This window comes from Buteo buteo, chromosome 10 (genome assembly GCF_964188355.1).
Source record: "Buteo buteo chromosome 10, bButBut1.hap1.1, whole genome shotgun sequence".
In the NCBI taxonomy this organism is placed as follows: Eukaryota; Metazoa; Chordata; class Aves; order Accipitriformes; family Accipitridae; genus Buteo; species Buteo buteo.
Window position 1 is genome coordinate 8691340 of NC_134180.1, and position 20283 is coordinate 8711622.

At 50.5% G+C, this 20283-nt stretch overlaps 2 protein-coding genes and 1 long non-coding RNA gene across 8 annotated transcripts in view; 1 reads left to right on the plus strand and 2 right to left on the minus strand.

The window, feature by feature from the left end:
* The window catches only part of LOC142035872 (14 kDa phosphohistidine phosphatase-like), a 381702-nt gene that overhangs the window by 260397 nt on the left and 101022 nt on the right, over window positions 1-20283 (minus strand). The gene's annotated exons all lie outside the window — the stretch shown is intronic.
* Window positions 1-20283, minus strand: part of PBX1 (PBX homeobox 1) — a 136595-nt gene that overhangs the window by 85854 nt on the left and 30458 nt on the right. The window lies entirely within an intron of this gene.
* Window positions 1927-9187, plus strand: LOC142035873 (uncharacterized). Its single transcript, XR_012651975.1, has 3 exons — window positions 1927-2068; window positions 2149-2709; window positions 9050-9187. It is a non-coding gene; the product is annotated as an uncharacterized LOC142035873 (long non-coding RNA).

The window sequence follows — 20283 nt, forward strand, 5'->3', positions numbered from 1 at the left end:
ATATTTGCTGCATCTTGACCACCCTGATTTTTACCCCAGCAGAGAACCCCACACGTTGATGGGAATATGGGACCCATCATATGGTTTAAATGACCCACGGCTGTTTCCCAAAGTCCACTCAAAGGCCAGGAACACTTCCAGGCTCAGCCGTTCACCCTCCACTCCATCCTCTGCTTTTACTCCCTCCCCCCCACTCCCCCAGGCATCTCTTGAAAGCGAATGGCAATTGAGTTTGTAAGTCCCTATTCATCAAGGAAATTAATTCCTTATGCATAATTCATTTCTTTTGTCAACTTTCCCCCCCCCCCCCCCAAATGCTCCCGAATGCATCAGGAGTGGAAGCAGCAATGGGAGAATGTGAACACAAGAGGCTGAGGAAGAAACGGCTTTGCTAAAAGCTGACCAGCCTATGCCTAGCACCAGACCACCACTCCAACCCCTGGCTTGCAAGGTGTCCCACAAGATGTCTGAGGAGGAGGGAGGCCATCACAAAGTTTGAGCTACCAATAAGCAGGGAGTTTGCTGGTGGGACAGAGAAGACTTGTGGGCTGAAAGTTTGTGCTATGTCTATGTTGTTGCCTATGCCTGGAGGTAGTTGAGCTGAGGATGGTCTTGCTGCAGTTGAGCAGCATCTGAAGTTGACAACTGACAGTCCAAAGAGTGGTCCACGGCTGGCACGGAGCAGGGGCACCAGGGTGCCCAGGAGACCAAAGATGGAGGGAGCTCTGAAGACATGAAATCACAGCACTCTGGTCCCTGAATCAAAGCAGGTGACAGCCTCCGATCAGGCTTTCTGTCCTCCTTATAGCAGGTTAGACCGGCCTTGCGCTGCACTGGATGGACATGTCCTTCAACAGCTATCCTCTCTGGGTCCAGAGCAAGCTATCCAGCCTTCACCATCCGTCTTGTCTGTAAGGAGGCACCCACCCATCTGAGTTATTTATGGAGGACAGCTCTGGAGCCATGTCAGAGCCCTGCTGACTGCAGAAGCTTTGCAGATAGGTTTACCTTGTGAAAGCACAAGTCTGGAAGGAGGCCTGGAGGTAACACTCACACCTTGTCAGCTCTTGGAAGTACAACCCAGGAAGATAAACCCAACTGCAAGAGGAAAAGTTGGCTGGAGATGAGCCGTGCCTGCACTTGGAGAGGACTCCAAACCCCCAGTTCCTCCCAGTGTCAGGATAAGCCCATGCCACCAGCAGCACCCAGTCTTTTATTTCCCTGCAGCCTTCATGGCACAGCAGGAACAGATTGACTCTCCCTGCCAGCTCCACCTTGCTCCTTCCCAAGGCAAGGAGATCCCAGCTCACCCTGCCATTGGCACAGCCCAGCTCAGGGACACCATGCTGAAACTTAGACTGGAAGCACTGGGGCCACCTGCAACACTGTAGCCCCGGCAGAACACCCCCCTCCCAGCAAGATCGCGTACAACAACAGCTTGGGTTACAGGGCTCGGTTTACTGCTGACCTATCGACATTTACACTCGCACACAGCCCGTAAACCGCCTTCAGATACCTGACCAAAAAAGACTGTGCCACTTGGCCCGTGCTGCTAATCCTCAAACTTAAGGAGAAGTTCACACGCAGCGCTCACACCCACGTACTGTCACTTCCCACCCTGCAAGCTGGGAAACCCCACATAAATAAAGCTTAATTGCTGCTACTCCGACACAGCACACAGAGGCAAAACGCGTGGTAGCCAAACAAACAGCAAAGCCCTGGGATTTCCAGGCTCCTCCACTTCTCCTCAGACCAGACCCTTCAGCTGATGTTCAACCAAAGTCAACAGGACCATCACCTTACCTGCAAACCTGGCATCTTTCATGATCGAATTTATCCCTCTGCTAGGGAGGGGAAGGCATTTGTATGGTGAAGTTGAATTCATTTACTGCTTCTGCGCTCGCGACTCTCAGTGGCACTAAAGAAAAGGGGAAAATTAAGCGATGTGCTGAGATGCCACAACCATCTCTGACTCTCCGCAGAGGGGATGCAGCCCGGGCTGCATCCCACCCCAGCCCATAGAGCAAAAGGCAGCAGTTCGTGCTGTTCCCTGTACTAAATTTGGACAGTAAGTAACGCCACCTTGTCACGGGGGTACAGAGAGCGTTTGCAACGCCCCATTTAACTGCACTGTACTCCTATCCACAGGCTTCATCAGCATATTTCAGCGGCGCCTTGATGGATGAAGATAGATGGGAGAACATCATCCTTGGTGAAATCACTGTTTTATCAAGGTTAAACCATCCTCACGCTGCACCTCCTCCCTTTGTTGCTGCGTTTCCAATCACAAAATTAGCGGCAGACATAACACGCATTTGGACGGACCCCGTTCCTCCCTCCCCAGATCTCCCTTCTGCAGGGTGGGGAAGGAGGGGAAGCATGAGGAAACCTCTTTCATCTCCATGCCTAAACCCCTCCAGCTCCGTGGGCTCTGAGCACCCAACAAAACCCCAGATCCACATGGGTTTCATGAAGTTGCCTCTGTGGCACGGAAGGCCAGCAAAAGCACAGCTACATCGTCCATCAGGGCTCTCCAACAGCTCCTGCTAAAGCCAAAGGACCACCAGCCCTTTTCCTTTCACCTTGGCACAGCACATTCGCTGGCACATTTCTGTGGGCTGAGAGTGAAAGCCATGGCGAGCAGAGGACAAGGAAGAAAAGCAGGAGGCAGGCAGGCTTTTGGTGGAGCCAGATGGCCTCATGGTGGAGGTACCAAGGGGAACGGGATGCAGAAGGGCAGCAGCACAATAAATGGCCTTTCTCCATTGTGAGCCTGGCTGGATGTGGGTGGGAAAGCCTGGGCAATTTGAGGAAAAGGGAACTGGAGCCGGGGAGGGAGGGGAAAGGCTTTTATCTGCAGGTCAGAAGTTCAACCCCAGCCCAGGTCAGCAGCGACAGAAAGCTGTTGCCTTCTGACACCTCTCCAGCAGCCAGCTGGGCAGGTTGATGGATGTCCCTGCGGCACCCAGCCCCAGCACCCCCCACGTCCCCAGCTGGCAGGCCGGGCACGTCTCCTTCCAGATCCTCCTGAGAGCCGTCCCCTCCAGGCTCAAGGGATGTGGCCCACAGCAGCTGTGCTGGGCCACCAGGCAGAGCCAGGTCCCTCTGCAAACCCCAAGAACACTAGGAGTTCTATCAGAGTCCCTCTGCTGAGGAAGGCTTGTCCCCCTGCCCTATTTTACCAAAAAGGAGAAATACGTGGCCTTGAGCACCATCCCTGGTGGATCACCTTGCATCAGCTGATTTTTCCAAGATCAGACATTGTACGCTTGCTGCGGAGAAGACCTTGTGCGGGGTCGACAAGGCCCCAATGCGTCTTAGGTAAAATCATCAGATGAGGAGCCCTTGTGACTCGGAGCGCCCGTCCCACTGGAAACCCTGCATCACATGCTCCCAAGTCACTTTGACCCAGATTTTGGAGACCTTTCAGGGCTGAGTCACCCCCTTCCCAGAGGCAAGGCCCCAGCAGAGGAGAGCACCTGTTATCCCTGCGGCCTCGAGCCAGGAACTCACTGCAGGAACATGATCCCGGTGGCTCGGGAATATATAAGGACAGACGATCAAGGTGGGCAGCATGCAGCTTTTAAACAGTCTGCAGGACCCCTCTCTGTAGCCCCAGGCTCCTAAATACCTTTTAAAAAATCTGTACCCCCTTTATAGCACTGGTTGTCTCCGCAGGGCGCTATTAAGTTACAAGAATATCTCCGGGCCCGGGGCCAGCTGCCGTGTTGTGTGGTCCCCATTAAACACAGATGGGTCGGACTGCCTCCTGCAGGGAGACCTGCTCCAGCCATGGCTTTGCATCCCCGTTGTGAAAAAGTCAGCCTTGGTGACTGGGATTTCTATCTAGCCCGTCACTCGTTGCCTACGTGTCGCAAAGGTCCCCTTGGCACCTTGTAACCAAGGCTCAACGGTGTTTTGCACCAAAAAAAAAAAAGGGTAAGCTGGCTTGCAAGATCATTGGCTTTACAGTTAGGGAAACTGAGGCACGGGCAACCCTGGAGGGCCACCTCAGGCTCATGAAATGCAGCACTGACCAGCCCAATTGCTGCACAGTCACCCCACTTCCCTCTCCCCTCCGCCGCGGCTCCTCCTGCACCTCCTCTGGACCTGCTCCAGACATAGCCGGCCCAGCAGGTCAGGTCCACAGGGACTGCCAGCCCTCCCGTCCTCCTCCAGCAGGATCTCTCCTTTTCTCTTTCACCAGCAGGGAAAACCATCCCCGATATGCAGCTGAGCAGCCGACTGACCCCGGCAGGCAGTGACCCAGCAGAAGGTCACTTATCGAGTCCTGCTGCGCTATCTGCTGCCTCTGAAGTCACCCTGGCTGCCAGGGGGAGCCGACAGCCTTGGGGGGCCGTGGGTATGTGCACGCACACAGACACCCACAAACTTTCCAGGAGAGGCAGCTGGTTTCACACCCCGGCTCGTTCAGGGCTGCTTTGTGGGGAAGCAGCCAACAGCCCTCAGCCACTGGCAGGAACAGGGCAAGCCTTGCCCTGGCTCCCCCCATCCCCTGCCCGCTCCTGCCACCCCCCTCCTGGTGCAGGCAGCTCTCAAGTTTGCAGATACCATCGTAACAAGCCCGGTGGAGAAGGAGCTCGGGACGAGATGCTCGTAGGGAAGTTTCCTCTGAGCTCAGCGTGCAGCAGCTGGCTCACACTCCAAAGCACCGCGGTTTATAGCCCTTATAAAAACATTTATATAGAAACTGCCTGTTCCTATGCATATAAGGCCACTGTCTTCAGACTTGGGCAGGCCCCAACACCATATTCAGGCGCAGGGAATAACCCAGCTTCCCAGTGAGCCGAGCGCATCCAAAGCTGGACAGAAACCAGCCAGCATCTCAGAAAACCTCTCCAAGAGCTATATATGGATTCTGGAGCCCAGTCCCGGTTCACCCTGGGAGAAGAGGCCAGGAGGGCTGTGCTGACCAGCATTCTTGAGACATGGCTACAGAAACACATTACCAGAAAACTAAAGAAAGGGTTTACAGCAGTAAAAAGAAACCCAAAAGGTGGAGGTCTCCATGTCACTCCATCCCCAGCAGAGCAAGGTAAATGAGAGCATGGATTAAACAGATGCACCTTATGCTAGATCCTCAAACAAAACAAAAGCAAGACTTTCTGCCATATAAATATGTCATTAAGAGCACAGCTCTCAGTAACAGTACTGCAGCAGCAGACATTCATAACAGCCCAGATCTGGCTTAATGTGAGACATCCAGGTTGGAAAATGCTCAGCACCTGAATCTTTCAGTTTTGCAAGGATCCCAATCCAGGCCCGGCAGACAGCACCAGTTCCCTTTCACCCATTTCATACTGGTGGCCTCCAAATCTCCTTGGGTGTTGCACCCAGGGAAGCGGAAACATCTTCTCTCAGTTGCTACTTTATATGGTACCACCAAGGAGATGCCTTCTTCCTCAGTTTCCCCAGGACCCGAAGAAAGCACTCACTCCCATGGCCAGCCCAGCCTAGCCCAGAGCCATCCCCATAGCAAATTGGCCCCCTGCTCCCAGTAACAACCAGTTTGTTCCAGACCCTTGCAGGTTTCATTAAAAGCTCACAGATCATACTCGCCCCAAACTTCTCTGCCAGCCCTGACCCGGGCTGTCCTCTGCCACAGAGGTGGCAGCACCTCAAACACGGGGCAGCTGGGCATCTGTCCAAAGCAAAGATGCTCTGCAAAGCTTTGCTGTCTCACGGGCACATCTACTTCCAAGACTCAGGGACATTTGGACTTCGGTTCCTGGAGACAATTAAGAGAAATAAATCTGGTGGCTTTAGCCTCAGCACTGGAGGGGGAATGATTTTCCCTAGCGCTAATGGAGGTGCTTTTCCTTACATATATATCAGCTGAGATGATGTCCAGGCAGAACACTAAATTAGCCAGCTTCTATTAATTACAGCACTTCTATAGCTCTTCCCATCTTCCAAGTGCTTTACAAACAGCATTAATTCCTGTGCATGTTATCTCCTTTCCAAAAACCTCCCTGAGGAGCTGGCAAAGCCCCGCAGCCTGGAGCAGCCTTGGAGTGAGCAGTCCCCACCCAGCCTCATGGTCCCCAGCGCACATCCAGGCTCCCACTGCGTGTTGCTCAAGACCATTGTTTGGAGCTGGAGCGGGAACCCGGCTAATTTACAAGTCATCAAAAGAGCCAGCACTCCCCAGTGAGGTCTGTCCCCGGCAGATCTCCTGCAGACTGGGACTTACTGCTGTCCTCCCATCCCCGAGGGCTGCTGGCACTCCAACTTCAGCATCTCTGCCTCGCCTCTCTCCCTAGCTGGAGAATTTCTTCCACCATTAAAATTAACGAGGTGGGTTTGCAGAGACGAGCTTGCTACAGAGCCCCTCCTGTTCCTGGAGTTGGGGTTGTTTTTAAATTGAGTTGCAGTCCTGTAAGTGCAAAGTTATACCAAGCGTCATTTACTTTACTGCTGAGCAATGAGGAGTGGGGAGGGAAGCAGGGTGCTCCCCTCCCGGCACGCCGTAAAGCGCCCGGCGCGCACAGGCACACAGACACTGCCTGCAGTTCTCCTCTGCTCCGGTCCGGCAGCGCTCCCCGTGCCAAGAGCTACAGCCTGGAAAATGGCACTTGTGCTAAAGTGCCCGCATTAATCAAATCTTCATTCACACCAGCAGAGAGAGAGAGAGAGAGGAAGGCAGAGAGAGATCCCACCAGCTCCCTGAGCCCAGCCTTCAGTCCACCGGGGCTGGGAAGAAGCACACTCCGGTACTTTGCCAGCCGGCAGTCTCCACGCGATGCAACGGAGGCCACAATGGCAGAAAAGGGCAGCAAAAGCCTCTGTGTCACAGTTTTCACAGACCTAAATGCTCCCAGGAAGAAAGGAGAAATTACAACCTTCCAAACTGGATTTAGCAACACGGGCAAAAAGGACCCATGGTAGAAGAGGGCCATGGGATTCCCAGCAAAATCACCAAGCTGTGCTTTGACCTGAGAGACTGACCACAACTTTCTAACTGGATCCCATCCCTGGGACCACCAATCCATCATCCACAGCATGCTATGGAGACAAGCTTAGCAATAGGAATGGGGACATCACGTGTTGGACTCCCAGGGGCAAGGCACCCATGAGAGCAATCACTAGACTTAGGGCTACCCCTAACACCATCCAAATATAGGGCAACTTTGGGCTTTTAGTGATGATCAGCAGGAGCAGAGCGCATGCTAACCACATCAGCACCAACCTTGTACTGGGAGACCCAACACCAGACTGGCCCCTCACACCCCAAATCAGAAGCAGAAGGGGTGTGTAGACACATACGGACTGAGCCTTCTCCAACACTGGAACAAGAGCAACCTTGACAGGTATTCTTCTAACCTGGTTTTGGACACCCATCACAAAGGTGAGTCTACCACCTCCCCAGATGGATTTACACTTGCACACACAACCTGAAGAGGTTGCTTGCACATTGCATTTGTTACTACTTCTCACTTGGCTTTTCATCTTACATTTAGTACTTCAGTCTGCGAAGCAAGAGTATGTCTGCTGTCCTCTTTGGACTAAGGAGAGCAAGAACCACCTTGATTTTAGTCTGCCCAAGAGCCTAACTCCCGTACACTCCCATCTAGGAGACTGTAAGAAAAAGTCTTCTCCAAGCTTACGCAGCTATCTGTGGCACTGGAAAAAAGTCAAATATAGATCATCCAAACCCCAAGATAAATCAGGGGAAAAAAGCATTGAACACGAAATGCAAAAATGGGAAGGTGGAGGAGGGATTCCCCTCCCTCCAATTTTAATAACCCAAGGTTGCAAGGACAGGAAGAGCTCTTCAAACTACACTGAGCTGGGCACAGCAGCATCATGACCTTCACTGGTTTTCTGCTCATCAGAGAGGAAATGAACACAACATGCTCCAGTTTCTTCCACTCTTCTGCTTTTCTCTATTCCCCATAGAACCTCCGGACAACCAGACAAGACAGATCTAATGCTCAAAGGAAAAGTCAGCTGGAGCACAGTCCTGCCAAGATCTTGAGAAATCTGCCAGACAGACCTTAGATCAGACCTATCCCTTCCCTGCTGTGAAGGTACAGTAAGAACCAATACCCTGGCCACCACAAATGAACCGTGAATCTTGACAAAACCCTGCCACCTTACACGTGCCAGACACTCATGGCTTCAGCATCCCTGCACAAGAAATGGGAAGATGCCCTATAGGTATGTTGGGACCTCATCCTCCCAACATCAACAGTCGGTTTCAATCCTTTTCCCCTGCACCCCATTACGGGGTCTAGGGCACAGGGCAGCACCACAAGGCCAGGCAAGGTCTCCTCCACGCTTCAGTGACAAAGCAGCCTGGCATCCAACCCGCAGCAACAGCAGCAGGCGGTGCTCGACAGCCCGTCCCCTCCAAAGCCATTACTTCCCAGCTCCGCAGCAAGCCGGTCAAGACAGCCACAAGCTTTCTCACGCAAGGGGCACCACGACACCTTTGCTCAGCACTTGGAGGAGAGAGGAGGGAGGGGAGTCTATCCAAAGCCACTTTCCAACCAGCCTTAATAAGTTAATGCAGAAATCTTCCCAAAGAGTCTGGCTATAGGAGACACCAGTCTCCACTGAATCAAGATCTGTTATGTTGTAATATAATAGATGTAAATTAAAACAGAAAATCTATCATGCCTCTAATGTAGCCTGATAGCTGAGCGTGTGGATCCGTACAAGCAGAAGCACAGAGAGGAAGGGTGATATATGGCAAAGCTGGATGGAGGGTGAAAAGCGTGGCGAGATGAGCCGGAGAATGGTGCAGCCCGCTCTACGCTCCTCAGACCCAAGGGCAAGAGAGGAATAAATGTTGATTAGTGTTGATTTTGTCCGACGAACGCTTGTCGAGTGACAGTTGGACTAAGCTGCTCTGAAAGAGAAGCATTAATCTTGGTCTGGTTTAAGTAGAGTATATTAATTTGTGTCATTTTTACTAAGTCGTACTGAGAAAGGCTTCTTACTGCTTTGCATCTGACTGCTTTGGTGGTTTAGCCTACTTTATTTTTTTTTTCTCCCTTTTTCCCTCCTTTCCCCTTTTAAACAGATACGGCGGCAGCAGCAACATATTCAAATAGCTCAGCAGGAGAGCGGGGGACCAAACGCTTCGCTCCTGGATTAAGAAAATAAACTCCCAGGGTGTTGGCATAGCAACAGCATTTCAGATGAACTGCTATATATTCCGTGATTAATAAATTAACATTTTTTTCATATGGTTGTTCCTCCTTTTCTTTCCCTCCTTCCGATGGCAGGAAGGAGAGCAGGAGGGGGGGTGGGCCACGGACAGGGGAGATCAGCGCCAATGTCCCCACGAGCTGGGGACGGGGCTTTGCCCAAGCAGGGTGACAGGGTCTCCCTCCTTCTCTGTGTGCCCAGGCACAGCACAGAGCTTTCTGCACCCCACAAAGGCACGACAATACGACAGAGACGCAATGCCCCACGTGCCGGGGCCAAGGAGAAATGGGCCTCGCGCGGATGGGAACGGAGATGCGGCACAGCCAAGGAGGCAGGCGCAGGGGTAGGTGCAGGCAACCCCACTGCAGGCAGCCCCGTCACAGGCAGGGCTAGAGGTGCTGCCGGTGCTGGGATGAGGCCAGTTTCAAGTCCCCTTTCAGGGCTGAATAGCCCCGGCTGGCCAAGGAACATGTCCACTCTCACCATGGAGGAATGAAGCACTCTTACAGTGGCAGGCAGCAGCACAGGCAGGTTGTGCTGGCTTGGTGAAGCTCCGTTCCTGCTCTCTGCTTCACAAGCAGGTCTATGCCCCTTGCTGGTGGATAGGCCCTTTTGCAACCGCTTTCTCCTCTCCACGGCCTGCCTTCTTTTTTCCTTTTACTTACTTTTATGGAAAAGGGACTAGAGGGAGAAGCTAGAAAAAATACTGTGAATTAAGAGCAAAAGGCTGCAAAGTTCCCCAGAGCAAACTGCATGCGCAGAGTTAATTTTCCATGGCTGGAGCAGGTAACAAGAGCTCCCGCACGTCCTTTCTGAACATAACCAGGCGATCCCATTCGTAGGAACAAGAAACCAGAGCCTCCCCAAGGAGCACCAGTGAGTGACTGACCCAAATTCAAACACTTTCTTCCTCCTGCCTGCGCAGGCAAAGTGACCAGTACTGAACCATATCCACCTTCAGGCCCTTGCTGCGCTGCACTGCTAAGAGCCTGAACACAAGAAGGAGAAAACCAACAATTCAAGATTCATTATAGCCCCCTCAAAATAAAAAGGTCCAGGGATATGCTGAGTTGGGAGACCTTTGCCAGGACGGCAGGCTCCCACCAGGGTAAAGGCTGGGGGGGCGAGCTGCATCCTGCTTTCAAACACTCATACCAGGTGGTCTGTGTGCCATGGGATCACCATGCTGAGAAGGCTCAGGCTTGGTCTACGTGCTGCTCCCACTGAATTCAAGAGGTTTTGAGGTGGTTTTTTTTTAAATCTTACTGTAACACCTTTTGCATCTGCAAACATGCCCTGAACATCCTCATCGCCCATGCTGCTTGCAGCCTCTTTGGCACCGTAGCGATCCTCCCCCAGCTCCACCACCCAAGACTGCTTTTCTTCAGGCATCAGCCAAAGTTGAAATATTTCCTCTTCTTACCAAAATCTGAATTTGTCTACGTTTTGTTAAAGCATGAAATCATTCTGATGAGGCTTAAGTTACATCTGCCACAAGCGGAATGTGCACACAGGCACACTGTAAGCACACACTGCACACCTCTGAGAATTAAGATCCTGAAGAACGAACGAACGTTTTTAAAAGCATTTCAGCTGTTTGAGACCCCAAGTCTGCTTTTCAAACCTGCCTAGGAATGAGGCTTCTCAGCTTCTCCCAAGAGCAAGACTTGCGCGATCCAGGAACATGACCAAAGGGGTTTAAACACAAGCCAAACCCGGCACTTCTGCGCTTGCTGCCCCGCACGCAGCTGCAGACATGCGGCAAGAAAAACAAGATGAGTCCCAGCTGGTATAAATGGGCAAAGCTCCTCCATCACGAGCAGGAATATCCTGGTTTAAGCCCACTGCTGATCCCTCCCAGTATCTTCTGAGGTCTCAACAAACCCCTCACTTCCTTCACAGTATCACCCCTCTGACCATGCAAAGCCCCAGCACAAGCTGTGCCATCATGCCAGGTCCCTCTATGTTCTCTATACCATAATAGCATACAGCAGGGCCTTCACCCATGCCTCGAGGACACCCTCTCACCCACGAGATGTTCCTCTGCTGCTGGCAATCCTAAAGAAATGGAAACCTTTAAAATTGAAGCCGCTGGGGAGAGGGAAGCAGAGCGCAGCCCCGCAACACTTTCCTCCGCTTGTTACTGCTGCTGCTGGGGACGGCGGGTGAGCAGCACCGCGCCGTGTCCTCCCCTTAACATTATCTTACACTCCGAAGCACAAAGGACTACTTAGAAAACCCTCGCTGGTATAATGCTGTTTCTCAATGACTTTTCTTATGGATCCTGGAGGATAAGCCGTATCAAAGCGTTTCCACAGCTGCATACAGAGAGCTGGGGGTAACCTAAGCCTTTTATTTAAGCAACTGCCAGCCTCTAGCCCAGCACCGGTAGTTTTTAGGGGGAAGACAGAAGCAAATAAGCGCCTATGGTGACATGGGATGTTTAGCACCGAACTTCAGAGGTGTCTTTGGATATTGGCACATTCTTCGCCTAGTCCTGTTTGAAAACACATCCTGACTTGCAACATCTTTATTAAGCACACTAACAATCAGTCTACAAGTAAGGACTGAGTCCCAAATCCAAAATACGCAGAGCCTGGGATTTATCTACACAACTGAAGGTTGGAACGTTCCTCATCCCTCCCAAACACCATCTGTGAGTGCCCACATGGAATCACGGCAGCATCAAGACTACCCAGTCCTTCTCTAACACCTTCCATCTAACCTAAGAGATTTTAGAATAAATCAATCCATCAAAACACTGAGTCCAAGTGTCAGCCCCTTCGCTCACAAGGAAAGGGTAAGACTCCAGCAGGCAAAGTGCACACACACGTCACAGCTCATTTTCCCAGGGCTGAATTGAGGGAGCCAGGGTCAGCATGGGAAGAGGTGCAGCCCCTGCTTTCCAAGGTGTATGGCCCGAGAGAGAAAACAGGGCACTGCTTGGCCATAAAGGACCAGTGCCATGACTTCGGTGCTTTTTCAGCAGCCTAAAATGTTACAGAAAAGATCCTGTTGGCCCTACCTTGTTATCTGAATGCTGCCGTGTGCAGAGGCTGCGTCCCTCCAGTGAAGAGCCTTGCCCACTTCACGCACTATGTCACACTAGTCCTTTAAATAATTAGTCCTTAAATTGGTCTGCTGGACCAGATGGTTCTCAGCATCCTGATCAGGGACAGCATCAAGTATAAGATCCCCTCTTAAAAATGTAAGTGGTCAACCAGCCAAGCATGGGATGGGGAAATCCTCAAAGAAATGTGTAAAAAAAAAAAAAAAAAACCAAGAAGAAGAAAACAAAACAACAGAACAGCCTCCTGCAATTTGTCCACGATGATGTGCACCAGGTTATTCTACTTCCCCCAATTTCCCCAGTTTAAAATGAACCTGCAAAGATTCAAGAGTTTGAAATAGAAGAGGAGGTATGTAAAATAGCAACAACCACACGGCGTGCTGCAAAACTTCTCCAGCCCCTTACAGCTTTTGCCCCCTGCAGTATAATCCCCGGCAATGCTATTTAGACCCCATTTCAGGCCTCACTCTTCAATTCATCCCTTGTCCATCCTGAATTGCACTGCCCAGTTCCTAGTTCAGGGACAGGTCTGTGTTACCCACTCAATAGTTCTTCACCACCTGACACCCACACCCCTCATCAGCTCATCCAGAGAGAAGCAAAGCAGCAGCACTTGCTCCCTGAACTTGGCAAGAAGGAGCTTCTTTTTTGGAAAAAAATTCTTTCACCACCCCCAAAATCAAGGGGAAAGTCTAAATTCAAACTCAGATCAAGTATCCCAAATAGAGGACCAACCAGACAATTAACCATTAATTCCATACTGCTCAAAAATCCCGATCCAGAAGTTCAGCCCTTGACCACATCCACCCACAGACCTGGTTTAGGGGTGCCTCTAATTTGCTGGGCTCACCATCAAGCTGCCCGCACCATGCTTGCACAGCTCCATTAACATGCACTCAGAGAGACGTGCTCTTCATAATTTGCAACCAAGACCACACAAGAGAAGCCTGTAAAAGGTCTTCTGCTGCTATTACTCTTCTGCTTTTACAAAAGACCCCATGAAACTCCGGTGCTGCGCAAAGAAACGGTACAAATAGGTAAAATGCCATTCGTCTAATGAGCTTCTACTCAGCATCCTGGAGTCGCTTATTCGTTTATTTTCTTAAGTTCCTCTCGATCCAGGTGTTTCCTAGCACGTGCTAGTACCTAACATTCCCTTGGAGAGCGGCTGCTGTGGGTCTCCTGGTCTGCCATGGAAATTAATGAGGCTCCACCACGAAGGGAGAATTTCTCTCCGTAACTCCCTAGCTCTGATCCCATACATCTGGAGTTCCTGAAACTCCCTTTATTTCACCAGTATCGTTGCATTAATAAGATGTCTGGAGACACATGCCATACCCAGTTAGGAAAAGGAACTAAGATCTCTCCTGCTCTATCAAGTGCAGCCTCTGCAGCCCAGAAAGCCCACTGCTACCCTTTTTTGCCAAACCACACAGCAAATAACACATCTAATTTGCTCTCCGCTGTGCTCCTTAGGTCTTTTGCAACATTACTGATTTCCAAGAGCCTTCCCCCCACTGAATCTTTCCGGTTTGGATCGTGAGGGTAGTATTTTGCAATTCCTTTCTCGCACATTCATGAAGTGTTGCTGTTTGCCACTAAAGAGCCACTTGCTGGGCTCTACCCCAAAGGCAGCTGCGTTTCAATGGTCGGGAAGCTAATAATATACATTACCATACCAGTAGGCAGGGAGAGACATGCACTGATATTTGTATCTTCCCCACACAGCCAATGCACAACGCGGACAGGTTTTTTCAAAGGAGAATTTGGAGACGGAGGGAAGCGCGCAAGACGATCACGCCACAGGAGCGAGCGGCAGCGCATTGCCAGCACCCCAGCTCCCGATCGATAGGCCATCTGTAATAGAAGATCAATCGCTTCTATTTTGTGAGGTGTTAAGTGTGACGGGGATTGAATTAAAGCCGAGACCATAAGAGCAGCTATAAGTTATGCCTTTTTCCTTCCCCCTCTTTTTTTTCCTTTTAAGAAACAAACCCATAAAACGGTACTCTTTTTTCTTTCCTCTTCCCTGCCCCCTCCCTTTCCCCTCCAAGATTTTCAATTAGGTGAGTGGAAGGACAAATGGTGCAAATACATTTTGCTCGAGTTCTAAGTGCTTTTGAAACCCCCTGTCAAAGCATTTAGTAACGCAAGATTTAAGATGCCCAATTAATTTTTCCCCAACAAGGAGCCAAAAGTAGATGCAGGAGGAGGTTAAAAGCTAAGTGTTTAATTAATATTAAATTTATATGATTCTTTATCACTGAAAGCATTGTAAAATTGAAAAAGCAGTTAATTTTATGGTCACTGTGTATTCCTCTGCTTTGATCTTTGATCCGTGGAATGAAATCGCGGAGTGTAAAGATTCTCCTGCTTTATTATACCTGTCTCATGGCAGGGATGCTGGGTGAGGTGAGCTCATCTGAGCACCAGCACAAACTAGGCAGGGTGGTACCCGGGCATGAAGCCCACACGCTGCCCAGGGCTTGGGGGTGCACAGTTTGCAATTGCCCCCCAAGGGGAACTTCGTGCCATTTGGCCAAGGACGGCACGAAACTCTTCTGTACGCCACCGCCGCCTCGCTGCCGATTCCTGGCCTCCCCCATGCCTATCTGCCAGCGAGACAAAGAGCTATTATGCAGAACGGATTGCACTGGAAAGAAAAAAAAAAGGGGGGGGGGGAATAATTTCTGCAGGGTTTTTTATGTGGTTTCTTTATATTTTTAAATCCCACTGGGAGCCTCATTATAATTTAGTTATTAGCAGGGGGAAAAAGAAACCAAATAAGTAAAAGAAATTTAACATCTTAAAAATATTTAAAGGGAGGAGAAAAATCAACAGGATGAAAGTTCTCCAAGCTTCAAAGCAGTTGCAAATTCCCGATTCAAACATTTCAGGCAGCGCCACTGGCAGTGAGCTGCCTTGGGCTCAGCTCCCCATCACAGATCCATCGCCACTCCTGGCTGGAACAGGCAGGGTGCCCCAGACCACAGAGATGCCCACGCAGCCCAGACACCTGGACAGAAACATGTCTCCACACAGAGCAGGACCATCCGATCCCACTCCTCTCACCCAGCCCTTTGAAAGGCCACGTACATCTTCTCCTGTACCTTCAATTCAGTGCCTCCTTCCCAGAGAGAGGCACTGTGTGTATATTCATATAAAAAGAAAGTGAGAGTTTAAATGGGAATTTAATCTTATTAAAGTCTTGATTTTAGGGCAGGTACATAAGTCATACATATGAAGAGGCACAAAGTAATGAAACGGTGCAGCTCTCAGAATACAGCTGGGAAAACTGGGAAGTCATTAAGGACGGACAAAAATTAGGCTTGATATCAAGAAATAAGATCTAATAATTGGCACTGCTTCATAAGCAACGGGAATTAATACCGTTAACCCTTTGCCCCCACTCTTCAACTTATTTTCAGTTGCTGTCAGAGAAGGACAGTCACCCTATCCCCACATGAGAGGTTCCAGCACAGCAGCAACACAAGTTGCCCCAGGTCATTCAGCAGTGATGGAGCAGAGCCTGAAAGAGAAACCAGGTTTCTCCTCTCCCATGGGATGCCAGAAGAAGGCTCCTCTTCAACTAAGCAGAAGAGATGTCAGACACACAAAGGAGCAGTCTATAACCTCAGGGAGTCTGAAATGGGATAAATAGCAAGAACCCTGCTGTTGTTAGCACGTCGACTCTGCTCCCATCCATGACATGGGAAGCATGAGACACAGATTTGTGTTTTTCGCATCCCCACTGGATGGGCCAGGGAGTCCAATCATCAGAGATGCTGGCCACCAAATCACACCCTCTAGCTGGTACTTCTTCAAGCCCATATCCAGCCTGTTTTTTTCAAGGCTCAAACTAAGGCCAGCCAAGACAGGAGGTCAGATTTCCAAACACGCAGCCCTGGCCTTGAACCAGGCAACCAGCTTTCAAGCCTTGTACAAAGCATGTCAACCAAAAGAAAAAACCTGAGAAGTATCTGCAGTTGTCCGTGGGGAGGTGTCTACAGCCAGACTGCTCTCTCCACTGTTCAGGGAAGAGAAACAGGTCCAAGGAGCCCACCTCCTGCTAACCTTCACATCTAAGGTGGTGCTTTCAGGATCTGCTTGACAGAAGTCCTGCATGACTTCTGGTCCATGGGAGAGGACCAGAAGTCATGCACGCTCAAGCATGGCTGTGCATCTATCTTGGGAAGAGCTGCCATTAAGTGAGATGTTCAGGGGATATATACAGCACACGAGAGACCTGGTACTGCTCTGCCAACTCTGCCTCCTCCCAAGCGATGGAGAACAGCAGGTCCACCACAGCTCTGGCCGTACACAGCACAGCCTCCCCACGCAGACAGACCGACTGTATTTTATACGTATGCACGCAGATATTGACAGATGGAGAGAGAAAATTACTGTGCCCATAAATTGAAGCTTTGGTCACGTCAGTTCAAGGAGCAGAATAGAAAATTTAGAGCCAAAAAACCAGCTTGTGTCAGTCAGGCGGATGAGCGCAAGCGCCAAAAAACACACCCCTTAGCATGGGGAGGCGAGACGCAAGCACATGCACGCACACAGAGACCCCGCTTCTCTTCATCTATTCTCAGCAACTGTTTGTCTGAGGCCACATGCAACTGGATTTGTCAAGCCCCCTTTTAACAACTTCTTGTCACAGTCCATTACCAAATTGCATATAGTTATATATTCCACTAATTAGGCTTCTAAAATATCATTAACATGTCTCTTGATCATTAGCATAACGTATGAGGCGTCCTCGTTAGGCACGACTCGAGTTTGTTAACGCGGTAATGAAAGGCACGGGGCTGGTACTGCAGGAGCCGTGCAGAGATCGGAGGCTGGGAACATCAAAAGCATCAGTGCCAGGCATAAAAAAAATAACAACAAGATCAGTGAGAGGCAGGGGCAGAAGCCAATTGCTGGGAAACCGGGGTGATGTGGAAGGTGGAACAAGCATCTCCAGGCAGGCAGATACTTCACATACCCTGTGTGTCTTCCCCAGACTAAAATAACATTCCCATGATCTGGGTACAGCACAGGTCAGGGATGAGTCAAGGTCGCAGACCTGAACACATCGTCATCGGAGTCTGGATAAAATGGCAATGATGGCCAGGGTCCACATGAGACTTCAGCTCTGAGCCCCACAGCACAGATCTGTGTCCCCAGTTGAACCCTTCCTGTCTGGTTGACCCTAGGACACCCCTACATGGGCCAGTCCGGCTCCACACAAGGACACCCTGTACCCACAACCCAGTGCAAGACACATGGACATTCCTCCCTCCTCCGAAACCAACACTGAGCGCTCCCTCTCCCCAGCCCCAAGATAAAACTGGTCCAATGCAATGCCAGGCACCACCCTCACCCAGCCAGCTCAGACTATGCAACATTGAGCAACCACCCCAGTTAAACCAATGATGAAAACCCACCACCCACCAGGCATTACAGAGCAGAACATCAAGGGTGTTAGAGGCAACAGCCTGGGATGGTGCAATGACACGGGACCTCGGTCAGGAAGATAAAAGAAAGGCCTGCAAGGTCTTCGGTACCCAAATGTGACCCCAGACAGCAATATCTGTGTATGTGCTTCAATGCTTCCAAGGCTGGGGGGTGAAGGATGTGAATTAATAGCCAAAGGTTTGACCAGTACAGATGCTTCCATGTCCAAGCCAGCTCATGTATCAGTGGTTACCACCGTTGCTATAAATAAGCAGGGACTGGTTGTTTTTTTTTTTCCTTTGAGCGAATAACTCAATAAGTCACCGCATGAAAGATATTGTAAATAGCTCCAGCAGAGTGCAAGTCAGGGCTGCTTCCAATTAGCTTTCACTTACGCTCCCCCCGCCTGCGCCAAGTTTGCAGAGTTTGTTCCTAACACGCAGAGGTGGGGAGCGAACCCCACTGCAATCTGGGCCACCGCTCCTCCACGTTAGAAATGATCTTTTCATTAAAGCTGTGAGGACGTCAAAGCAAGTGAAAACAGCCCACATATGCATTTATCTTTGTCCAGATGTTAATGCAAAGGTTGGGGGGGGGGGGGGGAGAGGAAACAACCAAGAGCTTTTCTTCAGCTGCTGAGAGCGAACACCACCACCACCGCAGCAACAGCTTAGAAATACGAAGCAGCACACAACTTTTTATTAGAACAAAGACATAAAACAAGCTCGGCGAAGGCAGCCCAGGGGCTTTTTACGCACCTATCTGAAGAGACACCCCCCTTCACCCTCCACATCCCTAAGAAACGGGCAGGATGCATCCTCATGGGCAACACCACTGCCAAAACAACACAGGGAAGATGGATGATTTTGCGACTCCATCAAAAAATTCCTCTTCCATGAGATAAAGGCAATATTAAGACTCTTTCCGAGTTTTTACTCATTCATACACACAACCTTTGTGTCCCGCACATGCGCGTGCCTTCACGCAGCAGCTGGTCCCAATACCAGAGGAGCATCACAGCCAGGAAACTATCACCAGGAAGATAAAATACAGGGCAGGAGACTGCGGGATCAGTTGGTAGCCTACAGGAACAGAAATCCTGGGGAAAGAGCTTAATTACCCACCACCCCTATCTGGGAATGGCTCTGAGAAAGTCGCAGGGTGTCTGTGCCTCACTTTTTGCCATCAGGATGGTGATACAGGTGCCTAACCTGAGCCAGGAGATGGAGGGGGACCAGGAAATCAAGACCTGCTCATCTCATCAGCATTTTAGCCAAATCTCCCTTCTTAAGCCACCGCACAATTTGGTACCACCCTCACTCAGGCGTTTTGCAAGGAGGTCAGCAACACCCCAGAGCAGGACCAGGAGGTCTCCCTAAGCAAGCAGATGTATTCGTTCACACCTGAGCAGCCTCCCTTCCCTGCCGCCCCAACTATAACATTACATTGAAATACAGACACTGAAAAGCATCCACTGTTTTGGGAAGAGGGGGGTTACAGCAGTCAGCGCAGCACATACTGCTTTTGTTTGCTTCCTGCCTTTCAAGCCAAAAGCAACAATCACAAAAACGAAAAGCCACTAACACTTGATAAAGCTTTTTGATTTGAAAGGGGTCAGGAAAAAGTTCCAGGAAAGGGAAGAGAAACAGCCTTCTTTTAAACCGTTTAATGCGGTGAGAACCAGCTCTCACAGGCTACAGGTTTATGTTTTTCCCTGTAGTTTTTCAACCATCCTTACCCGCCCTCTCCATGCTCCATCTTCTTCCCACTCCCTCCCACACTCCCAAAGGGCAGCAGAGCTCTATTAAAATGGCCAGAGAGGAACCCTTCCCCTCCCCGTGCAGGAGGGCACTAGGTTGACCTCTCCACATCTGGACATGGCTGCAACCTCCGGCTTTCCACAGCAAATCCCAGCAGCGCAGTGACCTTCCTGGAAATGCGGTCCTCTGACCTCCCTTCTCCAACCCACCCATCTCCTGTCCCTCTGCTGAATTCCACCACCCTCCACCCTGGCTGGGCTGGGGACATGGCACTATCTCACAAGGGGTGCAACTCCTCCAGACAGGGCCTTGACAGCTCTCATGGGCCCAAATCCAGGGTGTATTTGCTTGGGAGACTGAAGGGGTGTCAGAGAGAAAAGGAAGAGAATCCAGACTGCAAACCAGCCAGATTGAATTACCTAAAGCAAACAGCCTCAACAGCAACAAATCCATTCAAATCCTAGAGCTGTTTCACTTTTGATCACCTAGAGAGCACTTGCCACCGCAGCCTGCCTTTATCCAGCTAATCTATCGTGCAACCAGCCAGGAGGAGTTACGGACCCATCAACATCTCTATCGGTGCAGTGGAAAAGCCTTGGTGGGTCATCTTCCTTCTCATGCTGCACGAGTCTACCAGATCTCACCAGGTTTTTGAGTAAAACACTGCCTTCCACAGCCATACCAAACGTGCCTCAGCCTTCCCCAGACAGTCTGGCACAAGGTGGTCCATGCTCTGGCTTTTCCAAGCCATACATGAGCCAAACCAGATGGTCGCTGATACCACATCATGTCCCCTCCCCGTGCAAGTCCAGCACTCCCTCCTCTACGTACCCC